Raw genomic sequence first — 16,526 nt, 5'->3', positions numbered from 1 at the left:
ACCAGGATCAGACTCAGACAGAGGTTTCCCACACCTGAACCACCAGAGGAAAGTACCTGAAATCATCCCAGAAATCCCACCTGCCGCTCCATAACAAGCGTGTGTGTGTGTGTGAGCTTCTTCTGAAGGTTTCATTGATGCAAACACTTCCTAGATTTACAAACGTGATTCTAACCGTTACAATAAGTCCTTTAAGATGAATATACAGGATAAAGTGAAAGGACCCAATGAGCTCCATGTAAAACAGCTACAGAGGTTTGACCTGATATCAGACGCTCGTACAGGCAACAAGGATTCAGTTGAAAAATAGAAAATAATTAAAGTTTCTCTTCCTTCATTTTTTTTTTTTCGTGTCAACCATTTAAGATTCTTTTAACCCACGGATATAAAAACACTTTAAACCTAAGAGACAGTTCTATCTGAGCACGTGTTTCCTGGCTTGGTTTAGTTTGTTGATGGTGGTTAAATAAACAGACTGAGCCGGACGGATTCAGCCAATCAAACAATTATCAGTCTGGATGGTGCTGCTCTCCATCTTTCTGTAAAGGGCAGGTTCGTCTAAATATATTTTCGACCAATCAGATCAAAGGAAACAAAAAAAGCTGCCGAAAGCTAGCATGTAGCGGTTAGCATGTTAATAATCAATACCAAGTCTGTGAGGTTTTGACAAACAAACATTGTTTCCATCTTTAATCCCATCTGAATCAATCTATATTACCAACATATGGACTGTTATAGTGTTAACAGGAGGTACAGGGAGCACCTGACATCTTTAAGCCCAGCTGTCTTTTCAAACAAATTTAGGGCAATTTTAAAAAGTGAGATAAACAAAAAAAGAACTTTGAAGGAACTAAAATCAGGTTTAGAGGCAGACAGTCTGAGTCTGATCAAACAGGGAATGATACGTGGAGCCTGAACAGCAGGACTGAACTCAGCAGCGACTTCACTGACGTGAGTCCATCTGCCACTTTGACAGTCAAAAGTCCAACCAGTGATCCAGAAGCTGAGAAATCGAGACATTTAAAAAAAACAACTGTTCCTCCTCCAAACGACTTCAAGCTGAAGGACAGGAAATGGTTAAAAGCAGCGCTCCACGCCCGTCTCGTTTCAACACCAGCCAACAGGCCGCACACAAAACTAAACGAGCTGATGATGGTCGATCGACGCTCGCAGCAGCGTCTCTCCTCCTCTCCTTCATATAGAAAATATAACACTATATTTTACAAGAGGACTAAGAGAACAGAACATCTATTATCTTACAAGAGACAGCGCGCAGGCAAAGTATGTACAGCAAACGTGAACCCGGCAGCAGAGAGGAAGTGGGCGGAGCTAACACTTGTGTCCATCCGGCTCCTAAAAACCTCCTGTGTGTGTGACCGAGGCGTTGGCTGCGGCACCGACTCCCTCCCTGTCTGCAGCTTTGAAGTGCTATGAGAATGACGATGTGCTTCAGGAAGAGGCTACACTACAAACGAACTCCTGCTGAATCTACTGTCAGAGAGAACTCTGGGAAATGGTGTCCAAATGGCTGCCAGTCCTGCTGTTTGGTCCGGCTGGATGTTACCGACCTGATGGCGATGCATGATGGTGGAAAGTACTCTACCACAATACAACAGTGAGGAAGAGGAGCAGGGCAGGCGATCCAGATTCTGAGCCGGTCTGTGGGTGAAAAACTAAACGAAACGATGGTTATTCACACACGGCCATCACGACTGCATGCTGCTCTGGACAGAGTCTAATGAGTCTGGCTGCTCCTCCTCCTCCTCTTCCTCCTCCTCCTCTTCCTCCTCCTCTTGATGTGAGGGGCCATTGTGCCTGCCCTGCCTGCCTGCACTGTCCCTGGGCACAGTGGGACTCCCAGCCCCAGGCTTCGCTAGGCCTCTGGAGGTCCGATGTCCATGTGATGGAGACAGGCTTTGGCCCCTCCCCTTTTCCTGAGCGTCGCTGTCGTTTCTGATGTCTGCTCTCCTCTCCCCTCCTGAAGACTTTTTAGCCTTCTGTCTTGCATCGTCTTCCTCCTCCTCGTCCTCTTCATCGTCATCAGAGTCTATGCGGTTGAGTCTTTTGCGGATTGGACGATCCTCTTCAGAGGACGACTCCTCCGAGTCCTCCGTCTCATCCTCGTCCTCTGTCGATGGCCGTCGTTTCTTCAACATCTGAGCGAGCCGTTTGCGACGCTGCTGAGAAAGCATCTCTCTCCTCTTCCCCCTGCCCATCTTCTCCATGTCCTCCTCCTCTCCGTCTGTCCTCTTTGATCTCCGAGTGTCCTCCCTCTTCCCAGTCTCTTCTTCAGCCGCCTCCCTCTGTCTTCATCTTCATCCTCGTCCTCATGTCTCTTTCGCTTTTGTCTTCTCCTGTGTCTACGAAGGTCGTCGTCCTCACCTCTCCTCCTGTTAGCTCTCCTTCGGTCATCTTCATCTTCGTAGTCCTCTTCCTCTGTGTCTCGGGAAGAAGGTGATGCTAATGGGAAAGACAAACTCACTTCCTGACCAGAAACAAGAACGAAATTTGAAACTGGCGTGACTGACCGTCGCTGTAGTCGCTGGACAGATGCTCCTTGCGCGGTCTGCCGCGGGGTTTCACCTTCTTCCTGCTGCCAGAGGCCGCAGAGTTGTCCGACGACTCGGACGTCTCTCTGTAGTTGACCTGCTGGCGCTGACCCCGCCTCAGACCCCGCCTCTTTTTCTCATCGTCGCTGTCAGTCATGTCACTGAACTGATCAGAGTCTGTAGAGGAGAGAGAGAGAGACAACTCAGATAACCTGCCAAATAATGATCAAAGTAGTAGTTCAAATCATCCGATCTCTCACCCATCTCTTCCTCACTGTCTTCCTCCTCTTCCTCAGAGGAACGTTTCCGCCGCCGCCTGAGCCGTTTCCTTCCCCTGCGTTGGGTCTTGTCCGGTCTGTGTTTGGCCATCGCTCTAATTGCCCGTTTGGGGCGGCTCTCACCGTCCCAGCTGCCCACATCGCTTCCCATGGCTTCCTCTTCATCCTCCTCATCGTCATCTCCCCCGGACGCACCAAATTCCTCATCCTCTGAGCTGTGAGAGGAAGAGGAGGACAGAATGAAGCAGCCAGCAGGCAGAGAGGTCAGAGAGGAAGGAGAACTGCCATACCTGTTGCTGAGCATAAACTCGTCCTCGCTCTCGGCTGCCGTGCTGTCGCTCTCCAGGTCGTTGAGTCGCCGCTTCTTCCTGTTCCGGGCAGCGAGAGCCTGGCTTCTGATTGCCCGCTGGCTCTCTTTGCCATCCTCTGACAGGATGTTTCTGCTGCGCCCTGCTCCAGCAGCAAATTATCAGAGCGCCGCACTTCACCGACAGATTAAAATCAGGTCCGTGCTGTTCGGACAGTCCACTCACCTCCACAGAGGTCCCTGATGTCCTCCTCGATGGCCTCATCAATGGCATCGTCGAAATCATCAAACCTGCAGCAACGCACCAGCAAAAACCTCAGACACCTTCCAGCTCAGACTCTAAATTGAATATTCATCAGTGAATATGCACAGTGTCTCCACCCCCTTCCGCTGGCAGGCCACACCCACCTGTAGCTGATGTGCTTCCTGGTTCTGGTCGATCTCCTCCCCAGATTTTTGCTCTTCTTGGGGTCTTTCTTCTTTGTGGATTTCTCCTCTTCTTCTTCTTCTTCTTCCTCCTCGTCTCCCTCCTCAGACAAGTCAAAACAAAACTTTTAAACGTTGTACGGTGAAATTCAAACACAAGGTTTAGGTTTGTTCTGGGAACTGGTCTGGGAACGTCCCTGCTGATTGGTGGAAAAGCCAACACATCATGATGTACTCACAGGAATGATGTTCTCCACACTGATCCCCACGTACACCAGCCGCTCCCGCCTGCAGGACCGGGACAGGAAGGTGTTTGATGTTTGTCTGACAGTCTTGTGTGTCGGTCTTTGTGTGTGTGTGTGTGTTTACCTCCTCTCTGCTCGCTCTTTCTTCTTTAGTGCGCTGTCCAGATTCTGCAGCTGCTCCTCCAGTTTCTCACACAGCAGCTTCTGAAGGGAAAAAACAAACGGCACATCTGTCAGCCCTGCACACGTCTTTACTAGCTCTTCTTCTATGGTTTGTGTGCTACTTGTGTAGCATGTAGCTTACAGCAGCACAGGAAAAATACTGAACACTTATGAAGGCACAACAATACATATTAAAGCATTTAGGAGGTGGGTTATAACGTCCACATGCAGCTTACGTGTTGGCAGGGTGGACAGAACCACTCTCCATCCGGGATCAACATGAGCGGCGGCCGCAGACACGCAGTGTGATATCCACTGTCGCAGGAGTCGCACAGCAGGATCTGAGGACCCGCACAGAGTGACGCACACAGTGAGGCTTTATCAGGCTTTCGTTCCAAGTGCAGCAACTTACTGCTCTTATTGATGCCATTTAAATACTGCTTTCCTTCCCAACAGTGACCCACGGACACCGTGACTGAGGACTCACCAGTTCGGGGTGGTTGGGGAGGCCACAGTGAGTGCAGGCGTCCTCGCTGGGAAGCTCCTCTGATTTACAGGAGTCCTCCTCTGACTCGCTGCCGGCTTCGCTGTCCTCCTCCCCTGTTTCCTCCCTCTGTCCTCCGCCTCCCCTCCCTCGTTCAGTTTGCGCCTCTTTGTTCTGATGTTGGACCATCGGGGCCGGCGGTGCCTCCGCTTACCCTGAAAAAGAAAAGGAGAGTGAATCGTTTTAAACAGTGTCTGTTCCAACAGAATGAACATGTAGAGGCCGTTTACCCTTCTCTTCTTCATTTGTCCAGCAGGTTCAGCTTTTCTGTCTTTCTTTGTAGCCGAGCTCTGCTCCTCTTCACCCTCCTCCTCTTCCTCCTCCTCCTCCTCCTCCTCCTCTTCCTCCTCTTCATCCCTCGTCCTGGCCGGCAGCGCCTGTTTCTTCTGTGGCTTCTTCTTCTGGCTCTCGGCTGCCTTCGAGCTTGGCCTGCAGGTTGGCAAAGCAGATGATCTTCAAGAAAGAAGGTGAAGATGAGGTGAATTTATGATCAGATTAAAAGTGGATGAGGATGAGATTACACTGGACAAAGTTTGTCTCACACACACACACCTACAAATCCTGGCAGACCTCCTCAGCAGCCTCCCTTCGTCCTGCACCTCCTGCTCTCTCTCCTTCTCCTCCTCCTTTGCCCCCTTTCCTTTCAGCTTGTTCCTGCGGTGAGGAGGGATCTTGATCTTCAGCCGGATTCCCTCTTTTTGCAGCTCAGAGGAGGCTTCCTCCAGGGGGACCTGCCTCTCCTCCGACTCACACCGGGCCTCCTTCTCCTTCGCCTGCGCCGCCAGCACTCCGTTGACCTCTTCCTGTTCCTCCTTGTCCTGCTCCTCCACTGTGCCTGATGCTGCCTCTAGGTGTATTGAAGTGCTTGCAGTCTTTTTATGGTCACTTTTATTTAATCCTTCTGCCTCTGTCCTCTCCTCATCGTCCTCCTGCTGGGGACTGCCCTGCCCGGGGTCCTTTCCCTCTGACTGCTCCTCTGTCGTGTTCTTTTGGTCTTCTGCTGTTGCTCTCTTGGGTTCCTCTTTAGATGGAGATGCTGAGGAAACACAGACAGAATCCACCTTTCTCTCTGTAATTTCAGGGTTTAAAGATGCCAGTGGAGTTTTAGCCGCCTGAGCCTCCGTCACTACAGAAGGAGGAGGAGGAGCAGCGGCTGCTGGTGCCGTCCCTCCTTCAGGAAGCCCCTTCCTCACCAGCACAGACTGCCGGCCGGCTTCTCTCTCCTCTGAACTCGGCCCGTTCTGCTCCTGCTGCTCAGTGGCGGCGGCGCCGGCCCTGTGACGCTCAGCTGGGCTGCGGATGACCCCAACATGACCGACAATGCCAACTTGACCTATGACACCTATGACGCCGTTCTGTCCCTCTTTGTGTGGCAGGAGCAGCGGGGCCCTCCCATTGGTCAGCTCCTGCCTTGACACAGTGACCACAGCCTGCTGCTGCGAGGCTGCCGGACCAGCAGGCGGCACCAAGGAGTTGGGTAACTTGCCCTCTCTTCCATGACTGTCCTTGGTCTGAATCACTGAAGGGTTGCAAACTATAATACTACTGCTGTTACTGTTGTTAAGGTGGTTACTATGGAAACTCTCCGACAGCTTCAGCTCCCTCTTCTTCAGCGGTATCTTAGCCTGCTGGTTGCTCCGGACCACCGCCCGCTCTGCTTCCTCTTCCTTGTTCGCTTCCTGCTTCATCACGCCAGGTGCCATGACGACAGACACCGTGTTCTTTGGGGCATCGGCATCCTTCGTCTCGGACTTGATGATGGTGGTGATGGTGCTCACGCGGTTATCGATGACGGGCGGTTTGTGGTCCGGCTTCTCCTCTTTCACCTCGTCTTCAGTGTCCTCCTGCTTGATGGGCTGCTTGTGTGTGGCTGCTGCAAAACAAACAGATCAGAGTGTTAGGTGCCGCTAGGAGACATCAGAGCTCTGAGGCAGGTGGAGGGCTCCTTCAGGTGCCTCAGGTAGCTCCTTTTAATCCCAAAGCTCGTTGCTCAGGTGATAAGTGGGTGCCAAAGATCACACTTTCAATCTAACAGCAGCAGCTGTCCGATTCGGTCCTTAAAAACTCTTGGTGACTATTTTGGTGCAGAGGGCCCAGATTCAGACAGGTAAACCATGAAAAAGGATTTGGACCTGGGATCTACAGACCTTCTTTTATGGGCTTCTCTTCTGTGACTCTGTCGACCTTCTTCTCGTCACTGTCTTCCTCTGCAGTCTTGGAACGTTCAGGGTTGCTGTTTTCAAGACTCTCGTCCGCTATAACGACACGACAAATACAAAGTTCCCACCAATTAAACCCAAATGAGCTTCGGCCTTTTTCTTTGAAGATAATTATGCAAAGATGAGAAAAAAAAAACCTTCAACTGTCTTCTTACGGTTTAAAATGATTTCTAGCATGCATTTTTAAGCCTCTGGGATTTTTTCATGCATCTCCTCTTTTGCCCAACACACCTGCATCTTTCTCTGCAGGGCTGGTGCTCCTGGATCCAGCCTGATTCTGGTCCCGTTCTGAGATGTAGTTTGGATCAACCTGGCCCTTCAGCAGCTCCAGAGCCTCGGCCAGGTCATTCCGAGTCCTGAGAAGAGAGCGGAGGCTGCTTTAACTCTGCACACAGCTGGTGCCACTGGCGCCCACACTCGGACCACAGCACTACCTGACGATGCACTTCCAGGTGGATCCATCCAGGTCGTCCTGCTCCTCCGTGTACACTCGGATGTTCTGCTCCTGGTCCAGCTGAAGCCAGTACATCAAGCCCTGCTTGTCCCGACCTACAGGCTGCAGACGCATCTTCTCTGGGTCCTCGTCGTTCACCGCCATCTTGAACTTCAGGTTGTCATCAAACTGACACTCGCAGAGATACTGAAGAGGGGCGACGTGTGAAAACAGGGGGAGACATGTAGTGTTTGTACAGATGGGAGGTGTGTCACTGAATAAAAGAGTGTGTCGTACTTTTAGGATGCTGGACTTGCACTCCATGGACATCTCCTGGTAGCCCTTCTGTTCCAGCTCCCATGCCCAGGTACTGTTCAACTCCTGGCAAACCTACAGAAAGTCAGGTCCAAAGGTCAGCGTGCTCCGCCTGCACCCACAAACTTAACACGTTTTGATTTCATCTAAGCAGTGAGAAGCAGCGTCACCTTAGCCAGGTACTTTTCCCAGCGGTCAGTAGTCACAGACCTGCCCAGTTTCCTCAGCAGCTTCACATGGAGTTCCACGAGGGGTTTGGGAACTGGAAAAACACACATGACACTTACAGACACTACACCTCAAGAAGAATAAACACGACTTTAAAGTCAGCCTGTAGCAGACCTGCTGATCCCAACAGTAAGGGAGCGCCTCCAGATAACAACCAATTTTCTTTAGTGCTTGTTAACGACCTGCTCTCTGGGTCAGATCTAACCACTAAATATTACATTTAAAGGAAACATATTTATCACAATAAAGGTCTGTCGCTGATTTTATACAGATATCAGACTGTGACTTGTCTCTGATGTCATGTGATCTGCCTCCAAATATATAAACAACATGTTAAAGAGCACGCTGTGTGGTCTGGTGTGAGGCTGTCACGGCCCCCTTGAATGTACGGGAAATTCCAGTTCTCCTCTTTGTCACGGGAAGCAGAAATATTCTACGTGGTCACATTACACACCAACACGCTGCTAATCACCCGAATCTGACGTCATGTCACGTACGTAAAGTTTGGACCTCATATATTAGTTGTATTCAGTTAGCTAATTATAAGCTACAGACTAATCTACGAGAACTAACGGTCACTAAAGACTAGCCAGCTGTTGAATAAGAATGGCTAAAAAAAATAAATAAAGGTTTAAAAAGCTTCTCATGTGACTTTGAAACATCCGTGTCTAATAACCCACAGGGTGGTCATTAAACTACGGGGCTCCGTGTTGTAATTTGCCTAAAAGTTGACGGAATATTTAAGGCTAACTAGTAAGCTAATAGCTACATCTCCTACTGCGCATGCGCAGACTTGACAGCCACTCTACCAACAGAAGGAAGAAAAAAAAATAACATCCAGTGTTTTTAAGCTAACATCACGCGCACGGTTTTTGACAGCGGGAAAAAAAAATACTGATCGATAACCCAATAAAATCTGCGTCATCAATACTGAACACACGCGCACACACACACACGGCGTCGGTGTCGTTCAGAGGAAAGGCCGGTGAAAAATTACACCTGACAACACTCCGGAGCGAGCTAGCTAGCTGCGTGTGTGTGTGTGTGTGTGTGTGTGTGTGGCAGTGCTGCATCATGGCTCCCACATCAAGTTTAACTGATCAATATCAGCTCTGACAACATTATCGATGACCTGTCACCTGATACCTAATGAAAGCCTCCAGCATGGCGAGCCGAGTGTTGTCCTCCCGCATGTATCCGTTTCACCAACTTTAGCACAACACTGTCCACAGTGTGTGTGTTCCACTCGGGGAGCTAGCTTCCTGTTAGCCTGTGTTTTCCTAAATGTTCCTCCAGAACCTCTCTCTCTCTCCTCGGGCCGAATAAACGACAGACCCGGTGAGAAGGCTCGGACCCTCTCTCTTGACTTTTCTCCCGGAGTGATGCTGCTCCTCCGGGCCACACACACACACACACACACACACAACACCTTTCGTCATCCTCATCATCATCATCATCACCGTGATGATGGTGATGATGGTGTGGTGGTGGTGGTGGTAGCTTTGGCCCCCTTCTCCTTCGGTTTCAAGTGTCGCAGCTTTCCACCACCACCACTTCTTCACCACCAGCGCCTCCACCGACCCCTCACCTGCCGTCGTGTCCCGCAGATACCGCTCCATCTGCGGAAAAGTCATCTCGGGCAGGTCCAGAGTCGGTCCGTATCGCTCCAGGAACGAACAGACCTCCGCGAAGCTCGGGCAGAGCGGCGGGCCGGAGCTTCTCACCACCGCCGGAGCAGCCATCTTTCCAGGCGGAGAGAACGGGAGGGGAGGGCTCGCTGCTGGGATGCGACTCTGTGCGAATGAAATGAATGGAGGGCGTGAAGCGGCCACCGGCGTCAAGCGACAGGGGACGACTGCGCCGCGCTTCCGGTAGGACTTTCAAAATAAAACACCAAGCGGACGCGCTGCATGGAGTTATCACACAAAGACAGCAGATTAAATTACGCAAATGACCACCTTAAGTTTAAAAGAGCATTTTCACACACTGTAAAATATTAAAGAGTCTCATATTTGAGTAATTCACTTTGTTTCGGTTTCACTATTTAAATGTTTTGTATCGTTTCCACTCATTTCCGGTGCGTTGATTGCATCTTGACGAAGCTGTGAGAAGTTTGGGAGGACCACTGAGGGCAGAGCGAGAAAGCCCACAATCCATCGCGATAGACCAACATCAACAATTCAAAATGGGTTTTTTTTTTTAATTCCTCAAATGTTTCCAGAACGAACCAGATTGCCCCCCGTGTAATCCCACTCCACTCAATCTGACGTAATCCAGGAGCACGACACTGATTTCTTATTCCTCGTGTTTTACTTTCTCCGTGTGTTTATAAAAAATTCTGTGCCACATTGCTGCTGCATGCTGCGCAGACAGTCACGCTACCCTGGAGGATGGTGCGTTTACGGACCGTTGGAAAAGGCAACACTGTGTCTCTAAACAAGGGAAGAATGAACATTTTACTGCCACGTTAAATGAATTAAAATCGATTAACTTTATTTAACCAACTGAATTGTTAGCGGATGAATCTATTCATCCGCATTCTCTAGTTCTCGCTCCAGATCACAAACGTTCGAGCTGCATGTGAAGGCAGCGCTCAAAACTGGGAAATCTGAGTTTTCTGAAGGCCCGTGAACGCGCCATGTTTTTAAGAAGGGCGGAAGGAGTGGAGTGTCTGACAGGAAGGAGGAGACGCTTTCGAAAGTTGTGCTTATTGTTCGTGTGTTGACGCCGCGCCGCCGTCCCGGAAAACAGCTTCCAACAGCTGGAGAGGCCGATTACCCGCAGCTACAGCGTCCCAATCAGCCCGCCATGACACTTTATTGATCAATCATCACTGAGCGGGAGAAGAACTGTAGGTAAGTTCAAGTTCATTCCGCCGGTTTAATCCAGGTATTATGAGGTATTAATGGAGTTCTCTGTGGGTTCATTGAAGTATACGTCACAGAGCAGTGATGAGTGAAGATACACACACACACACAACACACACACAGAGTGTGGCTTGACAAAGGTCGTAATAAACAGCGGACAGTGGCATCAGCTGCAGCCCAGACTCGAGTCACGAGTTATTTTCAGCCTCAGATTTCTGTTTACTGCTGTTTAATGCTGAGGTGGTGAGAGACCAGAGCTGCTGGCAAACCAAAGGGAACGGTCTACACAACAGAGTCATGAGAATCTGTAGGAAGGTCTTGTAGTCAGGGGACCCCTTTGGAACTCTTTCACCTCATCCTTTAGTGCAAATGGTCAGATCAGCCTCACCAGCTGGAAAGTTACAGCTGCATCCAGATGCTCTGAACGCCTCACAGGCCTGTGTGAACGCACCACAAACAACATCATGTATGTCAGCTGGTAACTGAAGTGTGCACAGATCACTTTTTGGATTCAGACGTGTCGATACTTCAGCCGTCTGCAGGACGATCGTCTTGATCATCACCTCCAATGAGAAGACAGTGAGAATGTTCAGTGCTGTGTGTTTTAATAGAGAGTTACACACACTGAACTCATGATGTTTGATGCTGCGCTCGGTTAAAGCAGCTGATGTCCTCAGCTCCAGGCTTCTTTTGCATTCTTCACATTTGCCTGTCAAAAAAACTGAGCATTAAGGAAACTTTATAAACCTGTGTGTGTGTGTGTCTGTGTGTGTCTGTGTGTGTCTGTGTGTGTCTGTGTGTCTCTGTGTGTCTGTGTGTGTGTGTGTCTGTGTGTCTGTGTGTGTCTCTGTGTGTCTCTGTGTGTCTGTGTGTGTGTGTGTCTGTGTGTGTGTGTGTGTGTCTGTGTGTGTGTGTCTGTGTGTGTCTGTGTGTGTCTGTGTGTGTCTGTGTGTGTGTCTGTGTGTGTCTGTGTGTGTCTGTGTGTCTCTGTGGTCTCTGTGTGTGTCTCTGCGTGTGTGTCTGTGTGTGTGTGTGTCTCTGTGTGTCTCTGTGTGTGTGTCTGCGTGTGTGTCTGTGTGTCTCTGTCTGTGTGTGTCTGTGTGTCTCTGTCTGTGTGTGTGTGTGTCTCTGTGTGTGTGTGTGTCTGTGTGTCTGTGTGTGTCTCTGTGTGTGTGTGTCTGTGTGTGTCTGTGTGTGTCTGTGTGTGTCTCTGTGTCTGTGTGTCTGTGTGTGTTGTGTGTGTGTCTGTGTGTGTCTCTGTGTGTGTCTCTGTGTGTCTGTGTGTGTCTGTGTGTCTGTGTGTGTGTCTGTGTGTGTCTGTGTGTCTCTGTGTGTGTGTGTCTCTGTGTGTGTGTGTGTGTCTGTGTGTGTGTCTGTGTGTCTCTCTGTGTGTCTCTCTGTGTGTCTGTGTGTGTCTGTGTGTCTCTGTGTGTCTCTCTGTGTGTCTGTGTGTGTCTGTGTGTCTGGTGGTGTAGGTGAGACATGGCCATCGCTCACGTGGCAACAGAGTACGTGTTCAGCGACTTCCTGCTGAAGGACCCGACCCAGGCTCGATACCGCAGCGTCCGCGCCGAGCTGGCCGTGGACAAGATGGTGACCTGCGTGGCGGTGGGGCTGCCCCTCCTCCTCATCTCTCTGGCCTTCGCTCAGGAAGTCTCCGTCGGTGAGTGTGAAGAAGGATTCAGACAAAATAAGATTTCAAAAAATTCAGTCTTTACATAAACAAACAGGTCTGACTGCTCCTCTGTCTCTCAGGGACTCAGATCAGCTGTTTTTCTCCCACTAACTTCTCCTGGAGGCAGGCTGCGTATGTGGATTCATACTGCTGGGCGGCCGTCAACACACACACTGAACCTCTGTGGCTGCACAAGGTACACACACACACACACACACACACACACACACTCAGCTACAGTGAAGGACTTTTGTCTCGGCTTTCTGCTAGTAAACACACACACACCTTCTAGTTGCAGAGACGCCCGTCAGTGAAAGGGTTAAAATCAAGTTTAGTCAGTTTCTAAGTCGCCTCATTGAGAATAATGATCCCGCACTAATCTGGCTTTGTGTCTTTATGAGTGTTCTCGGAGAGCTCAGAGGCCTCGGAGACCACAGAGGCCTCGGAGACCACAGAGGCCTCAGAGACCACAGAGGCCTCAGAGACCACAGAGGCCTCGGAGGCCTCGGAGAGCTCAGAGGCCTCTGATCAGGTCTGAACGTTGATCCCTGTCCTGTCTCTTCCTGCAGTTCTTCCCGTACATCCTGCTCCTGGTGGCTGTGCTCATGTACACCCCGGCACTGTTCTGGAGGTTCTCCGCGGCGCCCCTCCTGCAGTCGGACCTCGGCTTCATCATGGAGGAGCTGGACCGGTGCTACAAACCGGGCGGTCACTCTGGCCAAACGTATGGCGACATCGGGGGTGCTGAACGCAGAGAGGTAGGTCTTCAGGGTCTGTGTGCTCACCCCGTCAGACCTCTGACATGACGTGGACTCTTCTTCCTCCCTCTCTGCTCAGTGACCCCACTGAGGGCTTCTTTAACTACCCGCTGGTGGAGAAGTTTCTGATGACCAAGCGCTGCTCGCGGCAGCTGCTGGTCTACTACCTGGTGTGTCGCGTCCTGACTCTGATCACCCTGGTGTGCGCCTGCATCTACCTGGGTTACTACCTCCGCCTGGCCTCCGTCACGGACGAGTTTGGCTGCAAGCTGCGCGTCGGCCTGCTCGACTCCGACCCCGCCGTCCCCGACAAGGTGCAGTGTAAGCTCATCGCTGTGGGCGTCTTCTCGCGCTCAGGTACTTTCCTGCACAGAGTCATGCTGGAAGCTGTTTGTGGATCATGTTGTGAAACCGGGCGCCCTCTCTTTGTTTAACCCGTCCAGCCTCGTGAACCTGGTGCTGTTCATCGCATTGATTCCGGTGGTCATCTACGCCGGTCTCCGCCCCTCCTCTGTCACGGATACGCAAGCTTCCTGGAAACGTACCAATCGCTGCCCACCGTGAGCGTCCTGCCCACGCCCGGCGGCCAATGGGACGATCTGTCTCTGTACCTGCTCTTCCTGGAGGAGAACATCAGTGAGCTCAAGTCCTACAAATATATCAAGGTGCGTTGGCGTGCGCGGACTTCCTGTTTACGATTTAGCGCGGTGTCGTCTGCAGATGTACCACCTGGAAGAGGATTTCATTCTTCTGGTTTTCTGCTGGCAGGTGCTGGAGCTGTTGAGGCGGCGGGGCGAGTGCTCCGGGGAAAACTTCGACGCCCTGGGCCTGCTGCAGACGCTCTGCACGGTGAAGATGGACAGCGTGGACGGAAACAAACCAACGGCTGCTGCCGCCAAACTGGATCAAGTGATAATGAATACGACAGAAACGGCAGCCGGCGCTGGAGCCGCTCATAACAGCTGCTCAGAGTCCACAACAGGAAACGACAGGAGGACGGAGACGGAGATGAAAGGTGAGAACACAGATAAAGTTACCTGACCTGATGCTAAGCTAGGCTAACCAGCTTCTGAGGTGGGAGGCTAACGTCCACACAAAACTGCTACTTCTTCACTGGGTGATAAACATGTTGTGTGTTTTCAGAACTCGCTCCCTTGTTGCCAGGAACAACGATGTAACAGGAAGTAGAGGCAGTGATGGAGGAACCGTCCGGCAGCGAGCGATGTGAGCGGCTGAGCTGGAGCCACGGCGGTCAAAGCTCAGATTCATGGAGGAGCTGGATGTACGGTGCAGAGACGAGGAAGCTGAACGCTGGAGCAGCTCCGGCGGATGAAATGTATTTTATTTCTGTCGATGATACTTGAAACACTACAGCTGATCACCCCTGTGAATTATGGGATGTGATGTCGTCATGGTGTCAGGAGGTGATGTGAATGTTTTCTTTCTGGTCCGTTTTTTACAAAGAGCCCTGATCTTTATAGTGATTAACCCTCTGACGTCCAGGACCCGTCGCTCTGAAGCGGTTCACGTCGCCCCAGTGACGGCGCGTCGCCCTCATCACACAGTAGAAACCTTCCATAGCAACAGTCGGTACGACATAACACTGACAGCTGCTGGACGTTTGCCTGACAGCCACAGCTGAGGGCTCACCGACTCTGCTGTGGTCACACTTTAACCACATGATGCTGACAGCTGAGCGAGGCGCGCGGCGAGGTGACAGCCGGGACTTTTCTGTGATTTGACACGTCTGGTCATGTGATCCATGCAGCTGATGTGCAGTGGAGTGGTTTCAGAGAAAAGTGATGTATCTGCAGATGTACGTGTGTTTTTATTTCATTCACAAGGAAAAAAAAACTTTTTCTGAGGACGTCAGAGAAAAAACTCTCATCACAGAGCTGCTGTAGACGACGTGTCACACGCTCGGGCTGATGCAGACGCTCTGTACGCAGTCTGAGATCCAGACGAGTTTTTATATCTCAGAAATGATCATCTCAGAATTCTCATGGTAATTAATCATACACTCAGATATTGTTCTGTTATCTCCAGGGTCTTTACCTTCTTCTTCATGTCTCTCTATTTTTAATGAAGCATTTTTTTTTGTTTATTTGAAAACTTTCTCCTCTTTAAACTTGCCGAGAGAAATACATCAACAAATGAAAATCTTTCTCTTTCTGTTATCTTTACAATAAGGATCTGTAACAAACTGGACCTGGTTTTTATTTGATTATTATTTCAGTCAGAACAACGCTGCTTCCTTTTTTCTTTCCTCCTGTGAATGCGGGAGGCTTCTGATTGGGTGAAAGTATCACATGACGTATGAACCTGTGTAAACATGCTGTCCTCGTTTGCACTGCTTCTTGTTTTTTTTTTTTGGGAGAATGTCTTTCTGATGTTTATGAGATTGTCCGTCACATTTCAGGGCGATGTATGCTGCAGGTCTGAGCAGCTGACGGGTGCTCTGCCTGAAGCTTTCTATGACGGTGATCTGTGTTTTAAGGTACAATGTGTTCGCTGTCTAAACGACATAAATCACAATAGCTGAGGGCAAAGAGCCTTTAAGGGGTTTAATCCTTCTGCCAGGGTTTACAGATTTTTGGGGAAATCTCAGGGATTAACACGTCTCACCGCACTACAGACATGTGTCAGTGTTTCATCTTCGGACTGCCTGTGGAGCTTTTTTAATCTGTAGTCAGTGCAGTGTTAACGTCTTCGTGGGTGTGTGTTATTTTTCATAGGAGTTGTTGGGGTCACGTTTTTGTGCAATGTGTAAAGACAAACGTTTCTATTGTTGACGTTTGGTGCAGTAAAACATTACATGTGTCTGCAGCTGTCAAATAAATACGTTTTCTTATTAATATCAATCAATAATCAATAATGTTATTGTCACTATGAATATTACAGTGGGGATTAGCTGTAGCTCAGTTCTCACCGAAGGCCACCAGGGGGCGCTTCTTACAGTAAAAGGAGCAAAAATTAGTTTTGACTCTTTTGGGCTTCCGTACTCATGCTGCGCAGACGCTGTGGGTTAAGGTGAGCTACCTGCATAGTTTGCTAAACTTTATTTACTTTATAACCTTCTTATTTCTTCTTTTCTTAAGCTTTTAAATTATGTGAAGTATTTAAGTTCGTGAGTTCTCGATGTTTGAGTTACAATTTGCGTCATTTGAGCTTAAACTGAGGCTAGCTAGCTAAAGTTTAACGGTAGGTTCGCTGCTAGCAGCTAGCAACGAACAAACAAACTGTTAGCAGCTAACAGCAAACAGGTGCGCAGTCAGAAAGAGACGAAGAAGTATTGATGCAAAGATGAGTTTTGAAAATTAATACAAGTTGAGTTTAGTTGAGTTTATTTTGTTTGTCTGCGGTAGCTCGGTTAGCCTAACCCCCCCTTCTGTTTGAGACTGTTGGCCAGGATCAGGTCTTCATGCTGGGGTTCTGTCACACGTGTGTAGACCTTCTGTGAAGCTCTGTGCGTGACAACAAATCAGGAAATTCTGATGAATAGCAGCTCACACCGCGCCCA

General features: G+C 49.9%; 1 protein-coding gene and 2 pseudogenes across 1 annotated transcript in view; 1 reads left to right on the top strand and 2 right to left on the bottom strand.

The window, feature by feature from the left end:
- The window catches only part of LOC114444601 (scavenger receptor cysteine-rich type 1 protein M130-like), a 902,860-nt gene that overhangs the window by 741,389 nt on the left and 144,945 nt on the right, over positions 1-16,526 (bottom strand). The gene's annotated exons all lie outside the window — the stretch shown is intronic.
- Positions 809-9,456, bottom strand: LOC114444600 (remodeling and spacing factor 1-like; annotated as a pseudogene).
- Positions 10,336-15,056, top strand: LOC114444642 (pannexin-1-like; annotated as a pseudogene).

The sequence above is a fragment of the Parambassis ranga genome, chromosome 13 (genome assembly GCF_900634625.1).
Source record: "Parambassis ranga chromosome 13, fParRan2.1, whole genome shotgun sequence".
Taxonomy (NCBI): domain Eukaryota; kingdom Metazoa; phylum Chordata; class Actinopteri; family Ambassidae; genus Parambassis; species Parambassis ranga.
The sequence above is the reverse complement of the archived record's forward strand: the minus strand, read 5'-3'. Positions and strand labels throughout refer to the sequence as shown.